Raw genomic sequence first — 17093 nt, forward strand, 5'->3', positions numbered from 1 at the left:
AAACTGTATGAGGGGTTCAGCTGTCATTGAGGTTACTGCAGCAGCAGTGTGAACAGTGATACTGATTATGTTGCAGTGTGGCTTAATTTCCTTTCTTCGGTACCTAGGGAGGTTAATGAGATATATATAAAGTCGTCGGATTTTTGTTCAGTAACCCTGGTTCCAATGCCTTTGTGGAGCGAACCATTTGGTACATGCAGAATAAGTGGTTGACACAAGAAACTGATGCTCAACAGTTTTTATCGAGGCAGAACTAGGATGAAAGCGAACGAGGGAAACAAGCCCTGTTCAGAAATGTTTAAATTTACAAGCAGTGATATTCAGTTATTAAAAAAGGCCGAAAGTTGAGTGAATTGCAGTTAGAATCAATATGGATCTTGCGACATATCTATGTAATTCTCGAAGTTAAGTATTGTCATTTACTTTTCGTAATAAATTCATTAATATGATTTGTTCGAATTGTTTGTCTAGCGATACCAGAAAGCAGGTTTCCTAGACACCCCAGAAATTGACGACTAGGCAGGATTCAACAAACTGTATGAGGGGTTCAGCTGTCATTGAGGTTACTGCAGCAGCAGTGTGAACAGTGATACTGATTATGTTGCAGTGTGGCTTAATTTCCTTTCTTCGGTACCTAGGGAGGTTAATGAGATATATACAAAGTCGTCGGATTTTTGTTCAGTAACCCTGGTTCCAATGCCTTTGTGGAGCGAACCATTTGGTACATGCAGAATAAGTGGTTGACACAAGAAACTGATGCTCAACAGTTTTTATCGAGGCAGAACTAGGATGAAAGCGAACGAGGGAAACAAGCCCTGTTCAGAAATGTTTAAATTTACAAGCAGTGATATTCAGTTATTAAAAAAGGCCGAAAGTTGAGTGAATTGCAGTTAGAATCAATATGGATCTGACTGACTGAAATGAAATGAAGTCCTACGCTTCTTGACAGGGCGTAGGGAAACGATACGGGAGACCCGCACCGCCGTACTGGGCAAAGTCCTGGTGGAGGTGGTTTGCCGTTGCCTTCCTCCGAACATAATGGGGATGAATGACGATGATGACGACGCCATAACAACATCTAGTCATCGCGGGACAGATGAAAATCTCTGACCTCGCAGGGAATCGAACTCGGGACCCTGTGCTCGGGAAGGGAGAACGCTATCGCGAGACCACGAGTGCTGACTGTGACTGACTAGCCCTTGAAAATGATAAATACAGTGTATAGTTTTTGTGTTCTTTACATGATTACTTCCTCGCTATCAATATTTTGTGCACTCTATTAAACTTATGGAGTGGCTATGCAATATTTTGTGTGATGTAACATACGTATATGTGTATTTTAGCTTCGAAATAGTTGCTATAATAGAATAATTAGCCTTCAGTTTTATTTTTATTTTTTACAAAATCTGGCAACCGCAGCCCGAACTATGAATTCAATTTGAAGAAAGGCTGAGCATATAATGGCTATTGACCAAACCACACGAAAAATCCGTGAGCCAGTGTACGCTGAACAGTTTGTCTTGAAATCTCAACACTATTTCGTCGTCTGCTACGAAACTGATACGAGTTACACCCCCCGCCCTACAGGTCAGATATTACACATGGTCTTTGTAGTGGGCCAGAGTGAAGTAACGGTTTCCCTTCGGTTACTGGAAAGGAGAATTTCTCCAGTCCCGTTACCATAATTTAACAAATGATTTCCGTTTAATGCTCTTCTGTTCACACTGTTTCTTAAGCGTGAATGGTGTGCATAACAACTTTCGCTTGATACACGTCTGTTTCTTCCACTGGAACCAAAAAAGACTGGCTCATCAGACAAAGCAACACTGATCGCAGCCTCCATTTCAGGGCAACAATCACCCTTAAAGCCAAGTGCGTTAGTGCCGATCACCGAATTACGGCGTAACTTGAGCTGCACAGTTCTTCCATCCATTTCATAAGACATATTTAACCTGTTGATGAGAGTTTAATTCGTCTCCCGTTGGTCATCGAGAGTTGCTACGCAGTATTCTGTCTACAATATTCCTCCTCATCCTGTACGATTCCCCCTCACCTCCAAAACACACACACTTGTCTCAGAAGCAAAATTTATGATTCCCTGATGTCTCAACATTTTTTCTATGAACCAATTCCTTCTTTTAGTCATATTGTGCCATGAATCTCTTTCCCCTATTTTATTCAGTATCTCCTCGGTAGTTATTCGATCTATCCACATAATCTTCAGCATTCTTGTGTAGAACCACATTTCGAAAGCTTTTACTGCCTTCTTGTCTGAGCTGTTTCTCAAAAATTATACTCTTCATACTGTCAGTCGGCATTTTATATCCTCTCTACTTCAGCCATCAACAGTTATTTTTCTACTCAAATGACAAAACTCATCGACTAATATTAGGGTTTCATTTCCTAATCACATGCCATCAGATTCGCCTGATGTAACTCGACTACTTTCAAATACCTTTGTTTTACTTTGTTGACATTCATCTTGTAACCTCTTTTCAAGACGCCATCCATTCAGTTCAACTGATATTCCAAGTCCTCTAATGTCTGTGACAGAATTGCAGCAAACCTCGAAGTTATTATTTCTTGTATGTGCTCTTTAATTCCGTTTCCAAGTTTCTCGTTAGGTCCTACAGAGATAGATACATCTACTGTCTGAACAACATGCGGGATAGGATACACCACTGTCTCACTCGTTTCTACGCTAGTGCTTCCTTTTGGAAGTCCATCGACCCATAAATGCAGCCCTGTGTGTACAAGTTGAGAATAGCTTTTCGCCCTGCGTTTTTTTATCCACACGGCCTTCAGAATTTCGATAGACTGTGTAGCACATTAAGAGCCACCTCTGGCCGACGTCTCTCGTCTCTGTCATACAGCAGTGGCGAGCCGTGCAGTGGGTAGCGCATTTTTATTTTCTTGAACATAATTTGTTGGGAGTCAGAACTCGATGATAGCGACTTTGTTGTTCGTAAACCTGCCCGCAGGCGACCTTTGACCTGCTGATAAAAATAATTTGCTTCAAAGTTCCGCTTCAAGCTCCTTAAACGCTGGTGCGACCTGAAAGTGATAAAATACGGCTCTAGTTACATCGTCGCAAAACTTACCACTCAGCTTTAATTTGTGGGCGTCCAACAACGCGCAATTTATTTATTCTCTTCCACAGTGCAGCACTTTGAAAGATAACTAAGGATTTAAAACGCATTGTTCTATAATTCGTAACTCTCACAGCCTAAGATACTGTCCAGTATGGCAGCGATTCTTAGTAGCGGCGAAGTGTTGCAGCGCACCTATTGGTTATAAACACGTTCTAAACGAACTGTCACTGGGCGACAATATGATTCCCCTAACACCACATTGTTGGACAATTTTTTTTTTCGCTATGGCGGTAGAAAATCACAAAAATATATGTATGTATCGTATACAAATCTTCGTTAGCAACATAACTCTACTCTTCAGTCCCACTTGCTACTACTACCACCCAACATTCAGGTACTGTTAGCAGTGGAATTTATTTCCTGCCGAATGTTAAACTTACAGCAATGTTTTCATTTCCTCTCCCAGCTGATTGTATGAGTTCTTAAAGTAAAGTGACGTAGGATTAGCTTGCGGCGTGGGTAAATTGCAATTTTAGAGTCGGACTATGGGTTCCATTGGCCAATTAATGGGGTAACATGTGTAGTGACGGAGTAGATGATGAGTACTCAGCTCAAGTTGATTTACCGGTATCTCACGCATATAACATACTACTAGCATTAGTGGGTAACGACAGTGAAAAGTATCTCTGGGGTCTCAGAAGACGACTGGGCGAATGTTACAAGACATTCAGAAAACAGTACACGTCAGTGGATAGAGAATCTCTCCGATATTTCGAGTAACTTTAAGGTGCTCACAATGGGCGTCGTTTGTGACGCAGCAAACGTTAATACGACAGTCAGACTCACCGTAAACGTACTAACACGCCCTGGTCGATATCAGCGACTACTCCTTGAATCTCTTCCAAAGTAAACGGTAGCCGCGATAGGAACACACAATCTGTGACGTCGCCCCACAAAAAGAAATCACACAAAAAGTGTTCAAATGTGTGTAAAATCTTATGGGACTTCACTGCTAAGGTCATCAGTAGCTAAGCTTACACACTACTTAACCTAATTATCCTAAGGAGAAACACACACACCCATGCCCGAGGGAGGACTCGAACCTCCACCGGGACCAGCCGCACAGTCCATGACTGCAGCGCCTGAGCCCGCCGGCTAATCCCGCGCGGCAAATCACACAGAGGGACGTCTGGTGAACACTGAAGAAGGGCAGACCCACGTGCCCGTCGACCTGGGACCGGACCGCAGCGACGCACGGATGCACGCCAAGACCGTAGGATCCTACGCAGTGCCGTAGGGGACCGCACCGCCACTTCCCAGCAAATTAGGGACACTGTTGCTCCTGGGGTATCGGCGAGGACCATTCGCAACCGTCTCCATGAAGCTGGGCTACGGTCCCGCACACCGTTAGGCCGTCTTCCGCTCACACCCCAACATCGTGCAGCCCGCCTCCAGTGGTGTCGCGACAGGCGTGAATGGAGGGACGAATGGAGACGTGTCGTCTTCAGCGATGAGAGTCGCTTCTGCCTTGGTGCCAATGATGGTCATATGCGAGTTTGGCGCCGTGCAGGTGTGCGCCACAATCAGGACTGCATACGACCGAGGCACACAGGGCCAACACCTGGCATCATGGTGTGGGGAGCGATCTCGTACACTGGCCGTACACCTCTGGTGATCGTCGAGGGGACACTGAATAGTGCACGGTACATCCAAACCGTCATCGAACCCATCGTTCTACCATTCCTAGACCGGCAAGGGAACTTGCTGTTCCAGCAGGACAATGCACGTCCGCATGTATCCCGTGCCACCCAACGTGCTCTAGAAGGTGTAAGTCAACTACCCTGGCCAGCAAGATCTCCGGATCTGTCCCCCATTGAGCATGTTTGGGACTGGATGAAGCGTCGTCTCACGCGGTCTGCACGTCCAGCACGAACGCTGGTCCAACTGAGGCGCCAGGTGGAAATGGCATGGCAAGCCGTTCCACAGGACTACATCCAGCATCTCTACGATCGTCTCCATGGGAGAATAGCAGCCTGCATTGCTGCGAAAGGTGGATATACACTGTACTAGTGCCGACATTGTGCATGCTCTGTTGCCTGTGTCTATGTGCCTGTGGTTCTGTCAGTGTGATCATGTGATGTATCTGACCCCAGGAATGTGTCAATAAAGTTTCCCCTTCCTGGGTCAATGAATTCACGGTGTTCTTATTTCATTTCCAGGAGTGTATGTGGAGGATATGAAACGTTGTTAATCTTAGGTTAGTTATTTTATTTATTTCCTTTCTTTGCTGAAACGTGTAACAGGACAGTGTCTTGTTTATTGAGTAACAATTTTTAGCAGAGAGGAAAGAGGAAATGTTTTTTGCTTTAATATAATGAAGTTATCTCTAATCTTGGGACTCTGATCGATGCTATGTTGTTTTTGTCATTTATCAGCCTGAAAATGGGGCAGTGAGGTCACCAAACGTTTGCTGGTTGAAGCAAAATGTTATCTAATAACTCAATGAGAAAGTAGGTCGACGGTGTTTCCTTCATTCCTGTCTGACCAGAACTGTTTTTGTGGATTGACAAGGAGGCCCTTAACCTGAAAATAGTAGATATAACGTAGTCAAGTGTTATCTGATCATAACATTCAAAAGGACTCTCACTCTGCGAATTAAGTAGATAAGGAGAGTTCATTACATTACTTGAGGGAAATAAATAACCGGCTGCTAGTTGGTTTCAAATGGTTTTTGTGGCTCTGAGCACTATGGGACTTAACATGTGAGGTCAACCAGTCCTCTAGAACTTAGAACTACTTAAACCCAACTAACCTAAGGACATCACACACAACATGCCCGAGGCAGGATTCGAACCTGCGACCGTAGCAGCAATGCGGTTCCTGACTGAAGCTCCTAGAACCGCACGGCCACAGAGGCCGGCATTGCTAGTTGGTATGTGCCAAAATACAAAGTTACTTTTTCAATGAAATTTGTGATCTACCTAATGTGTCACTGTATAATTTTGTACTAGTTTAATTTGAGATTTGGTGTTAATCAGTTATTAATTATTAAGTTTCATTACGTGTAAACAGTGTACAGTAGGATCTGTTTCAAATGTGTATTATCTTTATCAGAGTTTCTGATTAATGACTAGGATATATGCAGAACAGTAAATTTTTGTGGAGCCTTCGAAGGTTCAAATGGTTCAAATGACTCTGTTCACTATGGGACTCAACTGCTGTGGTCATCAGTCCCCTAGAACTTAGAACTACTTATACCTAACTAACCTAAGGACATCACACACATCCATGCCCGAGGTAGGGTTCGAACCTGCGACCCTAGCAGTCGCGCGGTTCCCGACTGAAGCGCCTAGAACCGCTCGGCCACCGCGGCCAGCTACCGTGGGAAAGATGGCTTACACCCCGCATACACTGGGACTAATCATTCTTTGTTCAAAAATTTAATAAAAGAAACAAAATTTAAATTGCGTTAGGTAGTGACTGACGTCGATGGTCGAATATGTTAATAGAAAATTATTTCAAAATTTATACAAAAAAAATGACGCTAGACTGCAACTGAGAACAATAAATCGGAACTGTGTCTTGCGAACAGTTCTTCCAAAAGGTATGAACCGCCGACAGTCACTAATAACCGTGTGGCTACCAACTACATAGAAAAATCGGTAAAATATACAAAATTCACGGCAAGAAAAATCACGAAATCAAACAGTACAGCTCGAGAATTTACTCAAGCAAGGAAACTGGTTCAGTTGATAGCATAGAATAGAAAGGACAGTTTCACGAACAAAACACGCGGTAACATCTAGCAGCCATTCACAGAGAAAACTCACTCATATGAAACCTCCTGGCAGATTAAAACTGTGTGCCGGACCAAGACTCGAACTTGGGACCTTTGCCTTTCGCGGGCAAGTGCTCTACCCAAGCACGACTCACGCCCCGTCCTCGCAGCTTTTATTCCGCCAGTACCTCGTCTCCTACCTTCCAAACTTCGCAGTAGCTCTCCTTAATACCTTGCAGAACTATCACTCCTCAAAAAAAAGGAAGTACTGGCGCAATTAAAGCTGTGAGGACGGAGCGTGAGTCGTGCTCGGGTAGCTCAGTTAGTAGAGCACTTGCCCGCGAAAGGCAAAGGTCCCGAGTTCGAGTCTCGGTCCGGCACACAGTTTTAATCTGCCAGGAAGTTTCATATCTGCGCACACTCCGCTTCAGCGTGAAAATTTCATTCTGAAAAGTCACTCAAATTGTAAGTAGGCTGTTTACGTTTTATGTTGGTAACGCCACGTAGCGCTATGTGTGAAAATCACTGGCCGTGCTCCGTGCAGTCTGCGGCTGGTTGCATTGTTGGAATATACGCTATTGTAGTGTTGGGCAGCTGGATGTGAAAAGCGCGTAGCGTTACGCAGTTGGAGGTGAGCCGCCAGCAGTGGTGGATGTGGGGAGAGAGATGGCGGGGTTTTAGGAGCGGATGATCTGGACGTGTGTCCATCAGAGAGAGTAAATTTGTAATACTGGATATCATGACCTTATATATATAATGACTTTTGAACACTATTAAGGTAAATACATTGTTTGTTCTTTATCAAAATCTTTCATTTGCTAAGTATGCCTATCAGTAGTTAGTGACTTCAGTAGTTAGAATCATTTATTTAGCTGGCAGTATTGGCGCTCGCTGTATTGCAGTAGTTCGAGTAATGAAGATTTTTGTAAGGTAAGTGATTCATGAAAGGTATAGGTTATTGTTAGTCAGGGCCATTCTTTTGTAGGGATTTTTGAAAGGCAGATTGCGTTGCGCTAAAAATATTGTGTCAGTTTAAGCACAGTCATTTATAATTTTTCTAAGGGGGCGTTTCAAAATCTGCACAAAGCACAGTGGCCTTTTCCTTAATATGATTACCGCATGTTGGAACCATACTCATTGCTCGCATTCAGTGACACTATTTATTCAGGAGTCTAGTCACACTGATAGATCCACATGCCCTCATGCCCCACAATCCCAAAGTTATAGAGAAAAAAAGGAACACTGTTATAAATTCCAAAAAATCTCGAATTATTCTCAATTCCTGCGTGCACAAGGTATCCCGAGGTATTCTACAACAGCTGAAACATACTGAGAAATGAATTAAGGACTGAGTTAAGCTGAAACTTACACATTTACAGCATTACATCAGTAAGGATTAAAACTAGATTTTACCCCTTCGGGCACGGCCAGAGCGGCGAGGGTGCTCGCTACTCACCCACATTTCCTACCGCGGACCGGCAGCCGGCGCACGGACAACGTGCATGTTCCAGCCGTGGCAACGCGCATCCAAGCAGACAACCAGAGGGGCGGCACAAGGAAAACGTAGGGTCACTAATCAAATATACCATGATTTGCTCTTCTCTATGAAAGTAAACTCTTCATTCGTATTTAGCTAATGCAGAAGATGATGTAGATAAGAAATACAACCCATATATGGTAATTTAATATTGATATATCGCTATGGCTGCAGTTATATCACGCAGCTGATCATATTTCTCCAGTGGTTATCTATCGTGAAAGTCAATGAAGCGACTTATATAGAAACGCTTCAGAGCTTCTATGATACTTTTAAGAAAATATGCAAAGTTAGTTCATTCCTATGTGTGAGTGCTGCCACCAGGGCTCAGCTGTATACTCGATACTGTTTTTCAGTTACAGCTTCAGGCAATTTAATTGTCCACAAGCCTTAAACAATTTATTTTCCTTCTTTTCCAGACTAATACAAGCTGGAGCAGTACCGTTTCTGTTTTTAATATCCCTCTGTTTGGTTGTCATTCAGCGGCAAAAGTGCTTCGTGTCCTACTGAGCCCTATATTCCAGTTATTCTAATGAGTTGGCGCGACAATCCGTATAATGTGGGAATTCAGTGCATCCCTGGCACAATCTAATGATGAAATTATTTGAAAACGAAACAGATAACACAATCCACCACGGAACATCACGTACAACAGATGAAGCATGAATGGCAATCTACTGTGGAACATGTACCTCTTCTTTTAAAATACGTACTGTGATTTATCCTTGCAAAACAATGCTAAATAAATCTCTTTCCAAACAACAGGTTCCATGGCGGTCAAATATTTTCTCAGGATAATTTCTTGTCCGCAGCTCGTGGTCGTGCGGTAGCGTTCTCGTTTCGAGCAGCCGGCTTCCTGGGTTCGATTCCCGATGGGGTCAGGGATTTTCTCTGCCTCGTGGTGACTGGGTGTTGTGTGATGTCCTTAGGTTAGTTAGGTTTAAGTAGTTCTAAGTTCTAGGGGCTGATGACCATAGATGTTAAGTCCCATAGTGCTTAGAGCCATTTGAACCATTTCTTTTGATAATTTCTTAATAAGAGAGTGGTTTCAGACTAACAAAAAAAAAAAAAACAAGAAAAAAAACTAAACTGACAAAAATCTAATGCGACACAGAGGCAGCTTCACTTATCTTCATTAAATTGAAGTCCAAATGCAGGAAAACTCATGTGAATGATTCATTTGGACTCAGTTAACGTGGGTTGACACCACTTTCAAAGAAACCACAGTAAATTCAATAAAATACCCACACAAAATTTGTGTAGCCCCAGTCGTATTTCGTTAATTAAAGTTGTAATGTATGAAAAATGACACGAAAACCTAATCTGGACATAGTTAACCTAACACAAGACGAGTGGCAGGAATATGTATTTGAACACTAATTACAAAAAAGCCACTTAAATTCAATGAAATTCTCACATACAGTTGGGGAAGCCTCACTAATATTCAGTTCATTAATCTTTTACCACAAGGAAAACCAGGTAAAAACGTAATTTGGATACAGTTAATGTAACACACAACAAATGGCGGGAACATGTGTTTCTCATCGTGGGTCTGCTCTTCTTCAGTGTTCACCAGACGTCCCTCTGTGTGATTTGCCGCGCGGGATTAGCCGAGCGGTCTCAGGCGCTGCAGTCATGGACTGTGCGGCTGGTCCCGGTGGAGGTTCGAGTCCTCCCTCGGGCATGGGTGTGTGTGTTTGTCCTTAGGATAATTTAGGTTAAGTAGTGTGTAAGCTTAGCTACTGATGACCTTAGCAGTGAAGTCCCATAAGATTTCACACACATTTGAACATTTTTTGTATGATTTCTTTTTGTGGGGCGACGTCACAGACTGTGTGTTCCTATCGCGGCTACCGCTTACTTTGGAAGAGATTCAAGGAGTAGTCGCTGATATCGACCAGGGCGTGTTGGTACGTTTACGGTGAGTCTGACTGTCGTATTAACGTTTGCTGCGTCACAAACGACGCCCATTTTGAGCACCTTAAAGTTACTCGAAATATCGGAGAGATTCTCTATCCACTGACGTGTACTGTTTTCTGAATGTCTTGTAACATTCGCCCAGTCGTCTTCTGAGACCCCAGAGATACTTTTCACTGTCGTTACCCACTAATGCTAGTAGTATGTTATATGAATGAGATACCGGTAAATCAACTTGAGCTGAGTACTCATCATCTACTCCGTCACTACACATGTTACCCCATTAATTGGCCAATGGAACCCATAGTCCGACTCTAAAATTGCAATTTGCCCACGCCGCAAGCTAATCCTACGTCACTTTACTTTAAGAACTCATACAATCAGCTGGGAGAGGAAATGAAAACATTACTGTAAGTTTAACATTCGGCAGGAAATAAATTCCACTGCTAACAGTACCTGAATGTTGGGTGGTAGTAGTAGCAAGTGGGACTGAAGAGTAGAGTTATGTTGCAAACGAAGATTTGTATACGATACATACATATATTTTTGTGATTTTCTACCGCCATAGCGGTGATTATGTGATGTATCTGACCCCAGGAATGTGTCAATAAAGTTTCCCCTTCCTGGGACAATGAATTCACGGTGTTCTTATTTCAATTTCCAGGAGTGTAGGTTCAGTAGCGCTAATAGCCACTGCCAAAGTCGCCGCCTGCTGCGTCCAGGTGAAGCGACATTGCGATCTCCGGCCGACAAGATGTCTGGTAGCGATAACAACAGGGGTCTCCTCTGTCGTAGAAAGAGTTTATCCGCTCTGACCGGCCGTGAGATCCCCACAGGTAGCCGCGCCGCGTGCCGTAGAGCTGGGTCCGTGCGTCAGCGCACCATCGCCTTGGCCGCTGTCTCACACGCCGCCACTGCCGCTTCGTGTGTGATGTGTGAGACTCCATTCACCAGTCCCGGGCCTGCTGCTCGCGTCCATGGGACCAGCTGTTTGACAGGGACAGGTCGTCCCGTGTCCTTACCCTCTGGAGCCGATCGGTTTCCCTTTGTTGCTCGCCGTCACCTTGCAACATTTAAATAAAACAGTTGTCACTCCCTTAAACTTTGGTGGTCATCAATTACTCTTAAGGGTCCTCAATTACTCTTGTACAATTTTCACTTTACCTACTTTAAAACGAAACTTAATTTCACCAGAGCTTCACAGTTAACCGCGAATAGTTATTAACAAAAAGAACAATCCTAAATCGCAATATATTACACGTTTGCTTACAAGCACAGGCCTCTAAAATGTCCATTCACATTTGTGAGACATCTTACACTCACTAAATGAAATGATAATACAAGATCTTTTGATTCCTGAATAACAACTGAATAAAGAAAATACGTCTCTAAAAGTCTTTACAATATTGGAGACGTCCTACAATAACTAGCCTATCTGTTATTTTAAAAGATACTCGATTTCCCACAAAGCAGCAAATTGTGGAATCAATCGCGACATGTATCATGGGTTGTGATAATCGGTATGCAATTCACTACGCCACAACCACTATCTACCTCTCCATGTCCTGCTATCTGCATGCTTACTATCTCATAGAATATCTGGTCTAAGTTACATACTGGTTACCCAAAAAATTTACAAATCACAATATGGTCTTACTATCACACTTTCCTCTAATCCACTTCCAAAACAGGTTAAATGTCTCATTACTGTTCCTATACAACACACGACAATCAAAACAGGTGATGTATTTGCTCATTCATGAGGGTATGACCAGGATAACACACCATCAAATGACTAGTAGACAATTACACAGTACAAAAGAAAAATACATAAATCAAAGCTAATTGTTTCGATACGACCTGGAGTTATTGCCACTTGGATCATACTCTTACGTTATCCAAATCGGACATTTCGGTCTTCGTTCTCTCTAGTTTAGTTCGTTAAGGAAACCACTATGGCGTTGCTCACTTAAAATCTCATAGAAACATAATACTTCCACTTTAGTCATTGCAGCAATTCTTGTTATTCGCGATTCATCTCAATCTATGGTCATCAGCATCTCGATCTCTTTAGTGCCTTTTATTCCCTGTGAACCAAATAAATAAAGCACAGATACCGCACATCACATACATCTAGTTTAAAACTAATAGCCCACTTTACATCTTCTAATTCTACAAGTATCATCTTTCATTAAATAAATGTCATTCGTTACTATAACCAATACTCCCTTCTGTTACCTCCATGGGCTTCCTGTTTAGTTACTTCTGGATGGTACATCTGCGGGATCCTTACCTTGGCTCGCTATGCTCTGTCATTCACTCTTTGTAGAGTTCAGCTCTCCCTCGAGGTCTCTCAAAGTCATCGTTGCCTAAGTCAGTAACACTTCATAGCGCTGCGTCTCTGCACACCTCTATAACACAAATACAGCAACACACAAAATTTGGTGCCTTTTGCAACGCACAATTGGTCCCGTCGCTATTCCGGCGCGAGCCATTACTACACATAAGCGCATCTACGGCGCGTTTCCCATAGTTATGCATAGCGAAAGGTTTACCTTTCCTAGCGTAACTTCTTCTTGTTTCCCTTACAAGTGATAATCGCTCCTCCAGAGCAAATCACGACCATAACGTACGAATATCTTCCTTCGACACTCGTTATTACAATTCATATCTAATAGGCTATCAGGTGAAGATATTTAAGAGTACCAAATCCCTTTACACATTATGTTGTAGAGTACTGTATTTATGCAAAGCTAATCAATTCCCCTGTTTACAAAAGATGACACTTCTGCACCGAATTCTTAGTCCATCCATTTCTTGGTATCAGTTATGAGATGGAAACCCCTCGGCCAACGAGACCTGCTCGTTTCTATTTGAATCGCGTTCTGACGAACGACACGCCTCACCCGAAAGTGTCCAGAATAGACATCGAAAAATGTGCTCCTAATGAACCGGTGTCTTTTGGACAAACTACGAGTTTTAACGAGAACTTTATCTCCTATTCCAAAGGTTAATTGTGTTTTGCGTCTCCCACTTTGCGCTTCCCATTTGAAATTACATATGGACCCAGCCGAATCTGAAAAAACGGTTTGGTACCTTCTGTGAATCTCACGTAGTTGTTACCCTATCTTTATCGCGCTTTCTCTCGTATTACCTCCTCTACTGTTTCCTCGCTATCCCGAACTCCTTGTTCTGTATCTAGCATGTATAGGCACACTAAAGCGTCATCATACTCGCCGACCACGCGTATACCAAGGGACGCACATCCCACTCCTTCTACGCGTCCCTCATCGAAAAAACACTCATTTTTGTCTTGTGATCGCGCAAAAACCATCAAAATCTAGAACGGCCTTATAATGTCTTAGAAAGTCCAGGACAAGCACTGCCTCAACTGCCAGTGTAAGGTCACACGACTGACAAGTAAAATCAGTGTACGCGTGCTGCTTCGTCTCTACGCTTTATTCCCTACGGCACCACGCACTCTTGTTTTCTGCAAAGGTCCCACACTCTTCACATTGCACCGCGCGAACACATCTCCAATCACCGATGCTTCGCTTGCTGAGTCAAGCAGACAGGGAATAATAATTTCGTTAATTGTTATGCTGACTGTGGGGCATTTGACTGAGTTTACTGGTGTTCCCTTTAGTAACAAGTCCCGGATGTCTTCGTGTTCCAAGCGCATTGCGTTGACATCGTAAGCTTCATCATTCGGCGTCGCAGCTCTGCTGGCCCCTGTCACTGCTAGTAATGCGTCCCTACATTCATTCACATTGTTGCCTCGGGAATTATCGTGTGGCTCCACTGACCTCCCGTCCGTTGTGTGCATCACGTTACCATTATCGGGCCAGGGCCGACCTACGCTGAAGCGTCTCCAACGTCTATGATTGTGCTGCGGGCTCCAAGGTCCACGCCCACCCCTGCCATTACCACGGGCGTGATTGTTGTTGCGACTCAGACCTCCGCTCATGGTCGCGCCTCTGTCCGTGATTCCCGTCATGACTGACTTCGATCCTAACTACATTTTGATGCTCAGTTACACTTCTTTCGGTGCCTAATTCTTGCAGCAGGTTCTGAAAACCACTAAAGTCATCCATGCCTCTTGCCGCAATTGTAATATCTCTGCGGAACTTATTCGGTAGCTTGGTCAAATTCTATTAAGTTCCTTGGGATCATATGGTGCTTCAAGAAACTGATTATTTTTCACAAGTTCGTTATAAAATTCCATGGGGAGCTTGTATGTACTTTCGGCATAGTTTTTTTGCATCAAAATGCCCAACTTTACCCGTTCTTGCGTGCTCTGAGACCAGAACTCGTTGAGGAAAGCCGTTTTAAAATCCTTGTCGGTTCGACAGTCCTGAAGCATTATTTGTATTCGGGTTGCCGCTTCACCTCTCAGGTGACTGCACACAAATTGTATTCTGAGCACATCTCCCAATGAGCAAGGTAAAGAGTGCTCGAACTCGTTTAAGCACATCGAGGGCGCTATGTTGTGATTTGGGTCTGGGAAAAGAGAGTAAGATTGTACAGATACAAAGTGTCTCCTGCATTCTTCCTCGTCAACACGGGTTTAGAAAACATCGTTCCTGTGAAACATAACTAGCTCTTTATTCACATGAAGTGCTGAGTGCTGTTGACAAGGGATTTCAGATCGATTCCGTATTTCTGGATTTCCGGAAGGCTTTTGACCCTGTACCACACAAGCGGCTCGTAGTAAAATTGCGTGCTTATGGAATAACGTCTCAGTTATGTAACTGGATTTGCGATTTCCTATCAGAGAGGTCACAGTTCGTAGTAATTGACGGAAAGTCATCGAGTAAAACAGAACTGATTTCAGACGTTCCCCAAGGTAGCGTTATAGGCCCTTTGGTGTTCCTCGTCTATATAAACGATTTGGGAGACAATCTGAGCAGCCTTCTTCGTTTGTTTGCATATGGATCTGTCGTTTATCGACTAATAAAGTCATCAGAAGATCAAAACAAATTGCAAAACGATATAGAAAAAATATCTCAATGGTGCGAAAAGTGACAGTTGACCCTAAATAACGAAAAGTGTAAGGTCATCCACATGGGTGCTAAAAGGAACTCGTCAAACTTCGGTTACACGATAAAACAGTCTAATCTAAAAGCCGTAAATTCAACTAAATACCTAGGAATTACAATTACGAACAACTTAAATTGGAAAGAACACATAGAAAATGTTGTGGAGAAGACTAACCAAAGGCCGCGTTTTATTGGCAGAACACTTAGAAAATGTAACAGACCTACTAAGGAGACAGCCTACACTACGCTTGTCCGTCCTCTTTTAGAATACTGCTGCGCGGTGTGGGATCCTTACGAGGTAGGACTGACAGAGTACATCGAAAAAGCTCAAAGAAAGGCAGCAAGTTTTGTATTATTGCGAAATGTGGGAGTGAGTGTCACAGAAACGATACAGGATTTGGGCTGGAAATAATTAAAGGAAAGGCGTTTTTCGTTGCGACGGAATCTTCTCACGAAATTCCAGTCACCACCTTCCTCCTCCGAATGCGAAAATATTTTGTTGACACCGACCTACATAGTGCGGAACGATCACCATGGTAAAATAAGGGAAATCAGAGATCGTAAGGAAGCATATAGGTGTTCATTCTTTCCGCGCGCTATAAGAGATTGGAATAATAGAGAATTGTGAAGGTGGTTCGATGAACCCTCTGCCAGGCACTTAAATGTGATTTGCAGAGTATCCATGTAGATGTAGATGTAGAAATTCGTACCGCTGTTCCCCATCCGTACAGGTGGCGCTGAATTTCCTCTCAGACGACAGAGTCTCTCTTCCTCGCCTTCTCCACGCCTACGCTCGCCGCTGGCGCTTTCCACTCCTCTAGTGGTGTTGCTAGTGGAGGCACTGCCCTCTGCGCTTTCGTGTTCCCGCAGCTTGTTATGCAAGTCAACTATCAGGTCCCGATTGCGTTTGTCTATGTCTGCTTGCACCCTTTTAAACTACAGCAGTGATTGCACGTCCGAGTCTGCCTCATTCGCTATCGTGTTCTTTTCTTCCGCACTCTGACTGATTACTTTCTCAGCCTGGTCTGCTTGCGCCATAATCTGCGCACCCTGAGCAGCCACTTATTCGCTCACACGAGCAATAGCTCCTCTCTGTTTACTTGCAGACTTCTAGGACTTCCTTTATTTGCGACTCCGAAGGAATGACGGTTTCTCGCGAGGACAGTTCGCTTTCTAACACTATCACACGACTTTCAAGCCTGCCCGTGGCCTCACTGGCTTCAGTTTGCACCGCCTGTACCTCCTTTAACGTCGAGTCAGCTAGTGCTTGGTTTCCAGCAGCTGCTGTTTCGAGTCTGGTTTCTAACGCTTCTAGGCGTTGTTGGTGGTGCCCTAGCTTGTGTTCTTGTTCGTCAAATCGCCTATTCATCGGCCTATTTGCTCTTCCAATTTCCGTGTGAGATCATCTCGCAGAAAGCTAAAGTTATCACTTAATGCTTTTTTGAATCATTCAGTTTCTCACTTAATGCTTTGTTTGACTCTTAAGGTCAAGTGTTTGTTAAGCCATCTTCTGCTCATCAGCTTGCTGCTTCATGAACTGAAGAATGCTTGCTAGAAGCGAGTTCTCCATGCTCATGCTTCCCGTGCTCGCCAAGACTGTTGTTAGCGGTTCTTCCGCAACTTCGTTCTCGCCCCCTCGTCAATGTTGGCGGTGTCCAAGGTCGTCCCCACGCTTCTTATTACTGGTTCCGTTAGGGTCGCCCCCCGTGGTCAGCTGACCTTGTCGGTTC

This window comes from Schistocerca gregaria, chromosome 8 (assembly GCF_023897955.1).
Source record: "Schistocerca gregaria isolate iqSchGreg1 chromosome 8, iqSchGreg1.2, whole genome shotgun sequence".
In the NCBI taxonomy this organism is placed as follows: domain Eukaryota; kingdom Metazoa; phylum Arthropoda; class Insecta; order Orthoptera; family Acrididae; genus Schistocerca; species Schistocerca gregaria.